This window comes from Hyposmocoma kahamanoa, unplaced genomic scaffold (assembly GCF_003589595.1).
Source record: "Hyposmocoma kahamanoa isolate Upper Pololo Valley unplaced genomic scaffold, ASM358959v1 65, whole genome shotgun sequence".
Taxonomy (NCBI): Eukaryota; Metazoa; Arthropoda; class Insecta; order Lepidoptera; family Cosmopterigidae; genus Hyposmocoma; species Hyposmocoma kahamanoa.
The window spans coordinates 1,285,845-1,301,794 of record NW_020653853.1 but is presented as its reverse complement, the minus strand read 5'-3'; the positions used below and the strand labels follow the sequence as shown (position 1 = coordinate 1,301,794).

General features: G+C 36.4%; 1 protein-coding gene and 1 long non-coding RNA gene across 4 annotated transcripts in view; both read left to right on the top strand.

The window, feature by feature from the left end:
• LOC113231399 (bone morphogenetic protein receptor type-1B) overlaps positions 1–15,950 on the top strand; it is a 131,494-nt gene that overhangs the window by 53,066 nt on the left and 62,478 nt on the right. The window lies entirely within an intron of this gene.
• The window catches only part of LOC113231401, a 24,058-nt gene that overhangs the window by 1,423 nt on the left and 6,685 nt on the right, over positions 1–15,950 (top strand). The window lies entirely within an intron of this gene.

Here is a 15,950-nt window from a genome sequence, read left to right as displayed (position 1 = left end):
TGTGTGTGTGTGTGTGTGTGTGTGTGTGTGTGTGTGTGTGTGTGTGTCTATAACTGTTTTCCCACTGAGCTCGAGAGATGATGATCTATTACAACCTGTCGCGATCACCAAACTAGCTAATGTCGAATCCTCTTCATACATTTAGGCACGTCTTATTGTAAGCAACCTAATGATGAAATAATGTAAGATAACTTAAAATCGCACGTAATGAATTAGTGTAAATATTTTTCCTAACTATGAATCAGTCGTCTACTAATCAGCGACTAATTTTTTTTTGTGAAGCCAAGTGACGTTAGGAACAAATCGTGTGCCTTTATAGCAGTTGCAGTGCCAATTACAAAAATAAAAATAAATAAAAGTAAATCGCAAAGACTTAAGGGGCACTGCCACTGCGCCCGTCACCTTGAGACATAAGTTGACAAGTCCCATGTGTCTGTAATTTCACCAGCATTCTTACCCTTAAAAAATTGGAACGCATTAATGCCCACATTACCACTATGGGGGCAGTACGTCTCCGAACAAACTCGTTCTATTACTACTAGAACAAATCTAAATTCCTGAAGCATCACAAATTACAATCTCTCGTCTTATTGATTACACAGCACAAAACAATGCTTGTTAAACTTGAACAAATCTATCTGTGCACAATACAAACGTTGTTTAACATAACAAAGGCCGCGAGAAGATAATTAAATTAACTATCGGATCTTGATTAGCATGTCTATGCCTTGCATTGTGATTGTTTTCCGCCCAGTTCGCCGTGCGGTTACTCGTATTTCTTGCTCGTGTTTCATATTTTTGGTGAGAAGTTATCTTTTCCAACCCCCTTTGAAGCCTTTGTCTATGTATCAATCTGTGACATCGTAGTTTTCAAACGGATGGACTGCTGATCTCAAAGCGGGTTTTTTGTTTATTTGCAGGCTAACCAAACTCATGGTACCACGATTTCGTTTAACTAAAGTTAACGATTCCTTTATGGGGAACTGTATACGTTTTTACAATAAGATTTCGGAGCATATATTAAAATTATCATTTCCTAAGTTTAAAACTTATTGAAAAGTCGTATTACAAAATTGAAAAGTTTTGTGTTAGATAAAGATGTATGGAAAGACAACATGACTTTAGATTCTACACAATTATGATTCAAAGTGTATTCCATAGCATCTAAGTTTATTTGAAAAGAGCAATTCTTAGAATTTGTTGCACGTTCTCCTCAGGGAGGTCAGCGTAGTGAACGAGCAGTAGCTTAAAAAAATGACGTCTTCAACTGTAAAAATTTTACCTATGGAGTCATTGACTTACAATTATATGGATGTCGGGTCCGCGCTAAAAAGTGTCCGAACTTATAGGGCGTTAAAATCGTATACAGAGCGTCATTCACGCTTTAGTCTTCGTTTGTTCGACTGACAGCGAAGTAAGCAAAATTAGACAGTACTGCGATGACATTACAATTTAAATTCAACGTTTTCGGTTTTTCATATTCCTTTACATGTCACTACGTTTAAATAGGTTGACTGAGGCCTTTTTTTTGTGGTTTTTGTATTAGACCCGTCGTCCATTTATTTGTAAGTCAATGTATGGAGTAAATGATTATTTGACTTTTTTGCTAATTTAATCTGGACGAAACGAAAAAAACAGAGTGTCTTTAATTTGGAAAGAAAAAACGAATGCGCCACGGTAGTGATTTAGATTTATTTATTATCTTGTAAACTTTTCATTATTATATACAATATATTGTATTACAAGAATCGTTACAAATAGTAATAAATGTTACATTTCAAAAAATTACAAATATCCAGTACAGGTTTTGTACTACGTAATTTTAACATAGTCAGTGTAGTTATGTGAAATAATGTAGCAACATATTAAATAACATAATAATAATTATGTCAATATAATGATTGTATGCATAAAGTTTATGTAATTTATTCATTTCTGTAAAATTATATCTATACCTGTGACCAGTATTATTTTGAAATTGGAAATAGTCTTAGTGATTACTTTTCAGCCGCCACTCGTATATGATTAGGACTTTATAGGTAATTGGGTATTGGTACTAAACCATTTGTATCTACTGGCACATGAATTAGAAACGTTGATCTCTCAATCGACAGCTAACCGCTGTTCCACTGGGCTAGCACCGCTCCGTATAATTTTTAGTAATATGTATTATTCTTTGTTTCTTCGATATAGTCATTTAGCACTAAGAAGGTTAATTAATCTCTTATTGTTATTATGTACCCGCATATACGTTACAAACGTCAATATGTAAACAAGTACTAGTGTAAAGAACATATTTGCTATTTGTGACTAATACAACCAACGAATTCGTTCTAACATCAACTAGTCTTGGAATTCCTTAATCGCAACTCATGCGCTAATCACACTAATTGGGAGTCAGGCGCGCGCGCAGCGGACGGGATCAAACTCTTAGCTATGATATTAGGCCAGCCTTAAACATTACACAATTCGATCACATAGACATATTTCATCTAGAAACCGCGAAGGCGGAGTTTCACTTCTTGGCAACTTAGCAAACGGTTTTCTTAGAAAGTTACTTGCAAATTTCTCAGTATTTACGCGCTTGCGTGTTTTACGTTATCAGTTATCTTATCATAAATATGTAAATAATACCTACTTAAAATGACATTTAAGGATAGAAATACTGCATCAAGATTTAAGAGTCCTGCTATCGACAGTTATTTTAAGTGATTTATAACTGTTCCACTATTGGGCTAAGTCCTCCTTCCATGATCATTGGTAATCAACTATTGGTATTAAATAAATTCATAAATGATATCATCGAATTAATTTGATGATATCAAATATGATAGTAGAAACTACTTGATGGAACTAAACGGATCACTCTTTTTAACCGACTTCAAAAAAGGAGGAGGTTCTCAATTCGACTGTATGTTTTTTTGTATGTATGTTACGCGATAACTCCGGTATTTGTAAACCGATTTTCATGATTCTTTTTTTGTTGGAAAGGGGGTACTTACATAGTGGTCCCATTTCATTTTGAAGAAAATCGTCCACCTCTAAGGATTGCTGTTCACGCAAGAAGATTCATTTTTATAAATAACGCCTAAATTTTACTTAGAAGCAATTATTTTAATGGTTGACGTGAGAACCGATTTTTATTATCTCCAGTGTCAAGTCCTGTATAGCGAATTCAAGGATATTTCAATAAAGCTTTGCTAAATAGACGTAATTCCACGTACTTTTGAGGTCGGTTTTTTTAGTACTCTGTACTGAGATTATAGATTTTTGTCATTCAAGTACTCAGACGCCGTATAAAAAGCTTTTGCATAAAGTTTATTTTTTCTCGATAGTTTTAATTTTCATTAACGGCAAACGTTGGATATGCACCGGAATCTTATTATAGATGCGTATAAATTGCTCCATCAGTGAATTTTTGACAGTGGAGGCAATAAAGACGCTGCGTTGTACTATATAAAAACAGGACTACATACCACACGATGCGTTGAAACGACGCGCCACCGCGAGCAACTTGTAAGAACGATGCCACACAATGCGTTGGGTTTGAGTTGCGGCGCCTGATCGGTGACACTACGTTGTGCTGCGTTGTGAAGCCAAGCCTGCGGTGCGTTGAAATAACGCAACGTCCATGTGGCATCGCCCTAAGCTGAAATCATAGCGTTGCGACGACGCATTGCTCGTGTGGGATCACTCTAATGGCAAGCCAGGTGAAACTACTCAAAGCTGCCGTCTGTAGTTACAAATAGATATTAACTGAGACATATATTTCCTGGCAATAAAGACAGAAAGTCATGTACAAGCAATAATTATTTGCTCCAGTTTTAATCGGAAATAGGCAGTACTTACCGTGCGTTAGCGCAAAGGTGCTGCCGTCTCACACGCGTGATTATACGCCACTTAATTGCCTCCGGTGATATGGCTACTGGACACACCAGGCTGTGTAAACATGTATAAATGAGCCCGAGATTAAATTGCCTATATGCATTTATATGAGATACTCACAGCTAAATTGCGTCTGTCGATCAGAATACTGCCAAGGTTGAACGACGTCTGGCGTAGGTTGGTTCCTCTTTCACAGAAAATTCCACTTTACGTTTTTACGTTTAGACCCTGTGGTAATTTGACATTAAAAATGCTATCCCATGTAAACTGCTAGGTGCGTATCTCCGTGAAGATAAATCTTGATAATCTACGGCCTAAAACTCTCTTCTTGAAGGAGATCCCGCATCCGTCAGGGAGGGTTTTCAGTCATCGAACCAATGTGCAGTTGCCACAAGCGCATCGGTATTTTAATTGCGTAATTTAATTCCGCTTTCCCTTTTCCGTCATCGCGGAACTAGTCGTGGGCTGGGGTTCCACCCTTATGTTGTGGATATTCAAGGATTCGCACGAAGTTACGCTTCTACATTTATATGGCGAACTGCTAAGGAATGGAATTCCCTGCCTGCAGTGCAGACTTGGGGAACAAGCTAGAACTTCTAAAGGCGAGAGTGAATAGGCGTTACTTAGTTGCGCATGCTACATCGTCGACCTCGTCATCACTTTCCATCACCTGACGTGGAGGTCAAATGAGCACTTATTTTTTCTTTCTTAAATAAAACTTACGACATGCAAGTTTTATCACTGCTTTGGGGTAATGCCGCCGATATTAATAGAATCGTTATGCTGCAACAATGTGCTGTTTGGGCAATATGCTATCTGGGCCACAAATTGTCTTCGAGAGAGAAGTTTAAAAAAATTAACTTTCTGACACCAGTGTCACATGAAAATGTAATTAGACATAACATTAATACGAGGAAGAAAAATGAACTAGCAATGTAGTAATATATACGCATCAGTAATAATATTCCGCGTTCCTGTAGATTTTCAAAATTTACCATTTACGAGATTTAAAATTGTTGCAAAATAAAATTTGCTTGCGAAAATTAGGCATCTCGCGTAATACTAGTGCATGTGCATGACACCTTGAATCCGGACGGTTTTCTTTTGCTTTGCGTGATGTGGTTGGCGTAATTGTTCAGATTTTGATTCGTTGCTGTTGGTTTTATCAATTTTATTCTTTGTTGTCGCCTTTTTGTTTGGTTGTTGTTTATTTTTTTATTTGCTGCGCAGTTTTTCAGTAAATTAATGACGTAATAATTGAATTTTTTAATTTATTTTATTATCTGTTCTTAAAATAGTGTCTGTAATTCGAGTCTCTCTTCGTTACAAATTATAGAAACTCCAAATATCAAACGTTACCCATGCTATGTGAAATGAACTATAACTTCCAATGTTCCGTATCAATGGCACAACGCTTACATTGAGCAAATAACACTTATTTGCGTTCGCTGGAGCAGTGATACCGGTAAAGTAAATCACAGACTCCAAGTCGATTGCCGAGGCTTGAGTGCATCCGCTTTTTCTACATCCACCTCGGCATTTGTTAGTGAAGCCAAGCTTGACATAATCCTGTAATTAAGTTTTTTATTTCATAAAACTATTGAAAACCTTAATTGTTTACCCTTGAAGTTGGGTAATAATAAGCTTACGGTTTATTTTAAATTCTGTATTCAAAAAGTGATTGTTGAATATTTTGTAAATGACGTACTTATTTCAAGTACAGATAAAGGCATTTTTTTTAGATATTTGGAAATCTGTGCTTCCCAAGTTTAATTTAAACGTTAATTTTAAAATTACCGGTCGGGAATACTAACCAGTTCAAGAGCTTTAATTAGTGTTCATAACATTAAAAATTTAATTGAAAAATTCCGTATACAGGTTTTGTGTAAAAATACGCTTATAATTACGGGGTCGTGCTAAACGGTTGGCTAATATGGCCTAATGGTCGTGAGATCGAGAGGTATTTGCGCCCGCCTGGGCGCCCGACGCAGCGCTGGTATGCATTGTCGTGCCCAAAAACAATATTAACACGATAGTGACCTTAACATTCCCTAAGCACTAGTGATATGCGGTACAGCAAGTATGCGGGCTGCTTCTGGTTTGCATCAACTTAATTCCAATAAGTGTCATGCCTATCAAAAACAAACGGCTTATATGTACTAACAATTTGTTTTTTATTATACCAAGTGACGGGACAGACACGTCATGCGCCTGGTAAACGACACGCCTATCCATGCTCAGGGCTTTAAACCGCAAAAATCTGAGGGACACTGCCACTGCACCCGTTATCCTGAGACAGAAGTTGACAAGTCCCACGTACCTGTACACACGAGCTCTACTGCTACTAAAAATGTCTAACAACCGGCACAAAACCTCTATAAACCAGCTATAGCTAATATAGTACAGTCGACTAAATTATCTTTCATTCAACGAACTCGTCCAGGTCGTCTTCATCAGGGTCAAATAGGAATGTTGCTATAGGAATGTACTGTCAAGAGCAAGCCACTCTGGACTTTGGATCGCCCTTGTTCTTGCTTGCTCTTGGCCCTGTAGCTATTGCATTGTAGAAACAATCGTTTTGCTCACGATTTTGGTGGTTCAGAGGTGGGCTGTGGGCGGTAAATGAAGTCTCGGTCCGGTTCTAGTCTGGGTGTCCTGTGTACTGTCTCGTATTTAATTTCGTTGCTCGTAATTACAGGGAGTTATTTTGAGATCAGTGTGGTTGTACTAACTCATTATTATTATTACAATAATTTTTATTTGAAATCAAAAACACGCTGTCCTCTTACAACACTAATGGGTAATTTTTACGTAAATTAATTATTTACATCACAGCCTAGAGCAGGACATTGTGAATTGTGCCGGAATAAAGTTAACGCACAAACGCACACACTCAACATAGCCCCGCACTAGGGAAAGCCTGTGTACAAATTACACCCAAACTCACGAGAGAAATAAATGTAGGCCATACAAATATTTCTCCCGACCCCGGAATCGAACCCAACGAACCTAAACGAAGTTATTTACATAGTAATAATAATCTTTATTTTCTGAAGAATATGGTTTCTGAAACGAGGATGGAGCCTTTTGTTAAATTTGTGCCACTCTTTCTTAGCTACTTACAAATTTTAAATTATGTAAACGAAATAAAACCAAAAATAATTTAAATAGTTCGTAATTACTTTCTGTCGAATTGTACCTAAGTTAGGTCTATTTTTGGTAAAGCTCTACTTATTCCCTTTTTACAAGTACAGTCAACAGCACATCAAGATATTGTTACCGCTAAACAAAATCCAACTCTGATTTCACTTAGCTTTTATTGACGTTAAATTCACTATTATTGTCTAATCTCTAAGTTTATGATCGGATCAAGACTGAGCTGCTCGCCCTTATCATAGGTATTTTATAAGTTTCGTTGAGGTGGTAGTGTAAAATTATATACCGTATAGGGCTCCACGGTGACACTAAAATAGTCAATAGAAAAGCTAAATAGGTAAAGCATAACACTATAAAGTAATTGTTCGTATATATATCGCCTCCAGAGCAACGGAACAGGATCCGTGAATGTATATCTTGACATGCTGGTTTCTTCGCTTCTCTCCTGAATATGACAGCGCTATTTAACCTTAAAATGAGCCCAAAGCTTCTTGAATCGTAGAGGAAGCCTTTCGGAATACTGCTAGCACTAATTAAGTGGTATTTTTCGTAACTGAACTGCGTGCATTATTCTAAACCTAGCTATTTACATTAGATGCAATTATTTATTTCTCAAATACAATATTACAGTATAAATTGCTTTACATGGCTAAGTATAAGAAATTGTATAGTGATCGTGAAACAAAAATGAAAATTATGAGAAATACGCAATATTTATAAGATTAAGTATTCATTAATAATAAATATTGTAGACAATAAATTATATTACAAATATTGTTTTTCATAAGTTCAAACGAGGAAATACTACAAAAAAGTCAATGACATAAAAATAAAAAAAAATAAAAAATACTAATTACATTTGAATGTCCATAAATTCATTTACAGCCATTGACTTACAATTATATGGACGACGGGTCTAATACAAAAACCACGAAAAAAAGTCCCAAGTCAACCTATTTAAACGTAGTGACATGTAAAGGAATATGAAAAAGCGAAAACGTTGAATTTAAATTGTAATGTCATCGCAGTACTGTCTAATTTTGCTTGCTTCGCTGTCAGTCGAACAAACGAAGACTAAAGCGTGAATGACGCTCTGTATACGATTTTAACGCCCTATAAGTTCGGACACTTTTTAGCGCGGACCCGACGTCCATATAATTGTAAGTCAATGTTACAGCGTATAAAGGGTTCTTCAAGAAAAGATCTTTTAGGTCGCGTCTAAATGCTTCATTATTATTAATAATGAATCAATATGATATCTAGACTACGAAACGTATAATTCATGACGCTGTCGCAGCTAGGCCATATTGAAACCGACATCCAACCCCTAATCATTGGACTGTTAACAATTTAATAGCTACTGCAACATTTGTAAGTACCCGACGTAAGGTTGTGTTTTCAGTCTTATCAGAGCGATTTAAACAGCGTATTTCTGTTAAACGCGGCAAGTTGCGCAAGAGACTGTATTTTTAATTACACCTATGACTGAATGCTGCTGTTTGTTTAGGCCAATAAACAGGTTACTATAAGTTTCGTGTATATATCGGAAATGGAACAATTTTTTTAATCTAAACTTGCGCTTGTGTTTTCAAACAAAGGGTTCGGGCTCTTTACAGGTCCCATGGTCACGACTGTCTGAAAATAAAAACATATAGGATCAGAAGGGGTAAGAGGAACACCGGGCGAAGAGGGACTTGAAGCCTTATGGAGTCAGAAGTTTTGCACTATAGTCTCTCAGTCGATAAAACAGACAAACTAATTAGTAATAAAATTTTTATTGAATTGATATTCAATTATTTTTTGTGAAATTACTCCACTAGTTTGTTATAATTATTAATACAAAGATCGAACACTCTGAAAAAATTCCTTCGATCCGGTCGGATTCGAACCGACGTCTTCTTGCATACCGCGCCATAGATTTATCATAGATGGCGCTACGACTAAAAAGTCGTTGAAAAACCAAATACAAAGACACGACACAAGCGCATAGAAAAATTCGTGAGGTCCGTTGGTTCGTTCCGTGGCTTAGTTGGTATAGAGTGTTCGATCTTTGTATTAATAATTAAAACTAATTAGTTTCAACGATTTTAAAGAGATGTCTCTGCGAAACTCCAAATCTAAAAATCTGACAGTTGTGAAATATTGAGAACAGGTAAACATTACCTTTATTAGAAATACAATGACTGTTCTTCTTGCCCCATTTTTTTTTTTTTGAGAAGAGAAACGTTAGCACAATTCGCACGTTTTCAGCAAATACATCCAAAACATGTAAAGCTCATAAACAAAGGCAAGTTTAATGTATGTACTCAAAATTCTTATAAGACTTAGGATCGTATTCTAGAACTCTACTCAATGCTCAAGTCAGGATTGCAATGGAAACACAAGCACTGGAAATACGACTCTAATGGGCTTGAGTATGATTTCGAGTGCTTTAAACCATACTCAAATCCTAACTTGAGCATTGAGTAGAGTTCTAGAATACGACCCTTAATCTGTTCTTTCTAGAGCTCAAAACATTTGAGTCAAAGTAAAGTATCCCCTTACTCCACCTGACTATATACGCAATTTTAAATCCGAAAGTATACTATCATTTTCAACATGTACAATCTCGAAAACCTGTTTATGAAAATGTATGTTTAACCGGTAAAAGTACCATTATTACTCATCCAATTTTCTGAGTTCTTGTGCCCAAGCCGGCAATAGTTTCTAAAAAACATCACATGCGCCAATTAACAAATGTGTTTACAGCCGAAAATTTTTCAGGTGCATTTCCAAAAACAGCTTTTTTTCTTTCACTAGTTAATATGGTTTATCTATCTACTATCAACTTTGCTAGTTGTGAACATGTCTTCTAGGCTAAATCCTAAATCGCTGCAGCCACAAAACATAGCCCTTTACTAAGGTGGGGCGGCGGCGAACTCGGCGCGACAGAGCGTGTCATGGATCCGTTGAGTCGATCTAGAGCAGTCTAGCCTGCCTACCGCCCAGTGCGTTGAACCTACCTCCGTCACTGCACCATTGCACCTACCTATTGGTGCATTTAAGTCTGTGTGTTAATTATCCATGGAATTTTTGTCTATGTCAAATACTATTTTTGTTATACCTAGAGAGATTTTCGTGATTGGCGGTATTGTTTATTGCACAAAGAATCGCATTAAAAACACACACGTTAAAAAGGACATTTATACAAAGACGAGGTTATCACTACAAGAGATCTCTTGCCAGCCAACCCTAGCGGCGCTGAAGAAAGCAAGTCTACTGGACTGGTTATTGCACTACCTATACTAACTATAAATAAATAAACATTTTATACACCTACCTCGACACTAATAGTGTAATATAATTTAGTGTATAGATTTAGAAAAAAATCAGTGGTAACTACTAAGAAACATACAGATGCCATTCCATCATCATAAAAATGTATATAATGATGCTTTAAAAATGTTTAAAACAAAACTGTTGACAATACTTTGAAGCCACATCTTAATTTGTAATTCCGTATTTGTTAAGTCGTATGTGTTTCAAGTTTTTTATATTTATTTTTGTTTTGTTTAAGAAAAAGTTTTTTTGTTTTGTTTTTATACATTTTAGAATATTTTTTCTTCTTCAATTAACACGTATACCCACTTTGTTCTGTACTAATTAAATTCCACCAAGTTGTGTATACCAGTAATAAGAACAATTCCTCACCATAACCTTTTTATACTACAAAACTATATTTATAACTAATTATTATTTATAAAGATACATAAATAAATAAATCTTACAGAAGAAATAGCAAAAGAACTTGTGCAACATTGTTGACAACTAAAGTTAATAAATAATTATTAATGACAGCCTCAATATGTTTGATAAACCAAATTTCGGGTCTATAATAACAGCATATAACTTTCATGAAGTGAACATAAATTATGTAGGTACGTACGAATGTAGCCGCTACCTTTAAGTTCAAATACAATGTTGTCTTGGTGAAATATGTTTAGTTAATAACCGCTTCCTTTCATGTCTTCTCAAAGACGAGTCACCGTTGACATGAAGCATAAACAGCTCAGCTCAGATACAAAAGTCTAAAAAAGGGATTCGTAAACGAATGTAAAAAGTAACAGACAGACAATTTACAGCTCAACGGTACGTGTTCAAGGAATTCGGTCTTTGTTGTAGTTTGGAACTGGACGGAGGAATTCCTAAAAATTCCACCCAGGTGCCATTTCAGGAATATCAAGATGGCTCGTGTTTTGGAAATACCCCGCTATATATTTTATCTTGCATCTAATTACTGTGTTATGTCCGATAACGATATTACGGCTCATAGGCCAGTCTGTTCTATGCCGCCTTTTGACGCTTCCATGGAGACATAGCTATTATTTATGAAATGTTATTTTAAAACATGGAAGTCTGTAGGTTTGGAGACTCTTCATCTAAGTCATTGCGAATATTTTATTCGGACAAGTAAGAAGATTTCCGTTGACGCATACCGATTTTGAATACAAAGATGATATCAATTCCCAGAAATGTTTTGTGAGCATAACAGACACCAAAGGTCACAACGCCAATCTATTTTATCTTATTGTGTTACGACTTCGAAAGCTTCAAAGTATTCGAGATGCGGGTCGCTCGTGCTCGTTGCAACTTTTTGTCCGTCTCGGTCGCGCCACAACGTTCCGAGAACTGTCGTTTACAAAAAATACCCAACTTAACCACGCTCGCAGCGAGGTGTGAATATAATTAATGGTATATCAAAGGCACCGCCCACCACAACATCTCATTGCAACCTGCAACCGAATTTGGTTGTGGCTATGAAACGCGTTTTCTGATTCCATACTTTTTTATTTCTGTTTTGTTTTTAGCCAGTGAATTAATACGTTCATTAGTGTAAAGATTATTTTCTGTCCCGCATCAATCTTAATGCAGTAATAATATAGGATTTCATTAGCAACGTATCTCGGCTATGCTTGCCTCTAATTTCTTCTCAGCATATCTGGGCATTCCAGTCCACACTTTGACTCCTATGTCGTCGTATCTGACGCTTTCGTCATATTTCTATGCTATTTCTGGATCCTTATTGCATATATCATGTCCCGTTTTATCGTATCGCCTTATCTTTACTATGTGTTATGTGAATAAGGTCCTATGTATTTGAAACTCTCCACACGATCCGAGCAATTTGTTATTTTACACGACCCATTAATTTCGACCGTTATCTTATGATAAGCAAACACATGTCTTGTGTGACTTGGTTGTTTATGAGATCAAAGTGATTATTTTTAACATCGTTAGCATGGAATGTACCTACTCTTTTCACTCGCATTACAAATATGAACCCTTTGCACGGAATTTGAAAATCCACTATCATGTATAGAGATTTCGGTTCGGTTTCTCCAAAGGCCCTGATTGTTACCAATGCGTTCGAGTATCTTCGGAAGTGTATATTGCTACTAAGTATTGTAAGAGCCAGTTTCAGGTGCGTAAGTACCGCGTAGTCGTGCCGGGAGAATGGTGACACTGTGACACCTCAATAAGGCATTGTTTCGAGGCTGGCGTGCGACAGGATTACCGCGTACTCGGAAGCAGCGGGTCAACGCCACCGTGACATAACTTTACGTCTGCTTAGTCCTATGCGTCGTTTGCACTGTATTTAATATGCAAGTTGATTTAGATATAAAAGTGAGCCGTCTTCCGGGTATGCAATATTTCGAAATTTATAGAAATATGTTTACCTATGCAATATATTTACGCTTACTTGTAGTTGTTTCAAATTAAGAAGAATTTTTGTTAAATTTGGAGTTTATATATCGAGTTCTTAGATTTTCGCGAATCTTGACACATAGGGAATGAAACTATTTTTTCGGATCTAAATCGCGTATATTTGTTTTTTTTAAACAAACCTACGTTTCGGGCCCTGTACGTATGGTCATTGCCAGTCAGCCATGACCATCCGACCTGTAAAGAGCGCAAATGTTGTTTGTTTAAAAAAAAATTGATATGTTTTTAAGAAGAAGTGTGGTTTTTACGTTTTAAGTCGCTATGCCATCTACTATACCAAAGTAAACGCGTCTCTTTACGATGGACATCATGGTTTAGCTAATGGTAGTTATGGCTTGACTGGCTCGATACGCGGAAGGATCGGCATTACTCTTATGCCTGTCTGGTACCGGGTTCAGTTTCATACTTCGTATTTTATGACCAACACAGAGCTTATGACCTACTTCTGCTCTCATTATGCGCAATTAATTGATAACACAGTGTTAGATTTGAACTTGTATTTTTTGGTTAAACAACCCTTTGAAATTCACAAATCATAACGGATTTTAAGAACGGTGGTAGTCCAGTGTGTTTGAATACCAGCGGCAAACTCGAAGCGCTATCAGGTTATCACGTTAAGGGTTCTTTTATACGTGCAGGCAACGGCGGTCAGTACACACCGCCCGCCTGCTGCTTATGTTGTTCTTATCAACCAATGCCATTTAAGGGCTTAATATTATATATATTTAGTAGCAGTAGAGCTCCTTGTGAAAGAGTTCGTCCAGGTAAGTACTGCCACGTTACCTATTTCTGCCGCCAAGTAGTAATATTAGCATTACTACGTTCTGGTTTTGAAGGGTAAGGGTGCTGGTGAAATTATAGACACATTTATGTCTCAAGGTGACGGGCGCAGTGGCAGTGCCCCTCAAATCTTTGCGATTTGAAGCTCTGAGTAGCACTGCAACTGTTTTAGACAGGCGTGTAGCTTACCATCAGGCGCACGACTTGTTCGCCACTTGATATTATAAAAATATATATTTTTTAGTAAACAATATTTTTATAAACTAAAAGTTTTTACATAAACGGGATCAACAGAACAAGGGGCTAGCTAACAATCTTCGCTTGCAAACAGAACTGTTTTGTGGTTGGGAAAGCTTAAATTTTTAGTATATATGACTTTATCTTAGTTACGCATACTTGTGAATGCTTAGTAATATTCTCTCTCGCTAATGGTGAAGTAAAGCATTGCGATAAAATGAAAAGACGGTTCACAAACCTTGGAAAACTGAACGTATAATGGTTTGAGAATGAAGAGTTCTTTGAGAAACATCTAATTTTATGGTTTCCAAAGGTTTGGACGACACAATCATTTCAATGGCACAGTGATTGTTCTAAATATACCAGGAATAAAGAGAGTTCCTTCCAAAATACATCTACTCGCCAAGTTTTTCAAGTTAACAATAGCAGGTACCTTGCAGGTATCACGAATCTAAAACCCAAAACCTACTAACAAAGTCCACCGTACGGGCTATTGTCCGCTCGAAATCAGACGACACTTCGTCTGCCAGATGCGACGGGCCATTGTGTTTTTACGCCAGCCAACCACGATTATTACACTTTCCGAGAAACTTCGATTCGATGCACATGTGCTCGGGATTTTGTACCTGTACTAAGAAATCTAAAGAATAGACCTTTGTCGTGAAATGGAATAGAAAACCGTTGTGATTCAAGAATTCAAAAACATTCTTTTATTATTGTAAATTGACGAAATTTACTTGAATACAACATTTCCGTTTCACCAGCCAAAAGGCAGGAAGCGCCATCATTGTCCAACTGCATATAGAATATAAATTCTATTTGTAAATTCAAAGTTTTATTGCTTAGAATTTTCTGCGGTATGACCACATAAACTCTCAAATTGACCCAAATAAAAAGTACACACATCAAAAGCGTCTAAGGAACAAGCACTTTTTTACTAATTACCGAAAATCAGGTTTTTAATTGATTTTTTGTAACACAATTGGATTTTCAGTCAATTTCATTTTCAAATTCAAATTATAAATGAAAATTCATCGATGTTGAAAAAAATCAAATTAAAAATCATGGTTTTCAGTCATTGGCAAAAACGTGCTTGATACCTGGACACTTTTGATATGTGTATACATACTCGTATATTCGCGTAAACAATTGTCAAAGGTAATCTTTTTTCCTAAGTAAGCGAATTGCACTTATAATCGTTAAAATAAGAAAGATACTGCATCTTATTTATAACGCAGATTCCCCTAAATCAAACGAGTAAAGCGGCTGCTATTCGTTGCATTTACTATTTACAATAATTATGTAAAAATGTATGATAGGTAGATAAAACTACACGGATCGCTCCCGTGGTTTTTCTCATCCAGTAAACAGATCATTTTTTTTGGTTCGAAATGGTTTTTAACTTTTTAAATTAATCAAATCGTCGCCCTAATTTCTCAAACTCGTATCTTAAAGCACAAAGTTACTAAAATACAAAGAATGGATTGTATATACAAATTTTGCAGACTGATATCACAATACGATTTCCTTCATATTTAGACACTGGCTTTTACTTATTGATAAGAAATTTAAAATAAATAAAAAGTTTTGCCGTCTCCTGAATAATCACTCTTTATTACAATTTTAAGAATTATTTATTATTATTCTTTATAAGACTTTAAGAAAGTAAGGCATCGTTATAGCTATACGCTGTTATACCAACTCTTCCATTTTCAAAGTTTCTGAAATCTGAGTCCCAGGAACACTCTTAGATCTAATTTGTAAATGGCTTGACGACAAATGAATCTGATGTTTCGGTTCGTAGCCCTTAGTGCTAGTGCATCGTACAAAGCTAATTTAATTACTGAGTGCGTGAGTAATAGGGGTTTGGGCCAGACGGCCCGGCGCGCGTGTAGCTTCAGAAATACGCGACAAACTTGGCACCGACACTCGCCGACGCATCTGACCGCCTAGTTCCCAATTTTCACTGTCTCGTCATTATGCTAATTCCATTCTATCGAAGTAGGTTTGATGACGAATTTGACTCGAGTCTGTAATGGTTCTGCACCTATATCTTTTATCAGATGTACATACGACAGTATATATTATACGAAATTGTTGGCAACTGCAACGTGGCATTTAAACAAAAT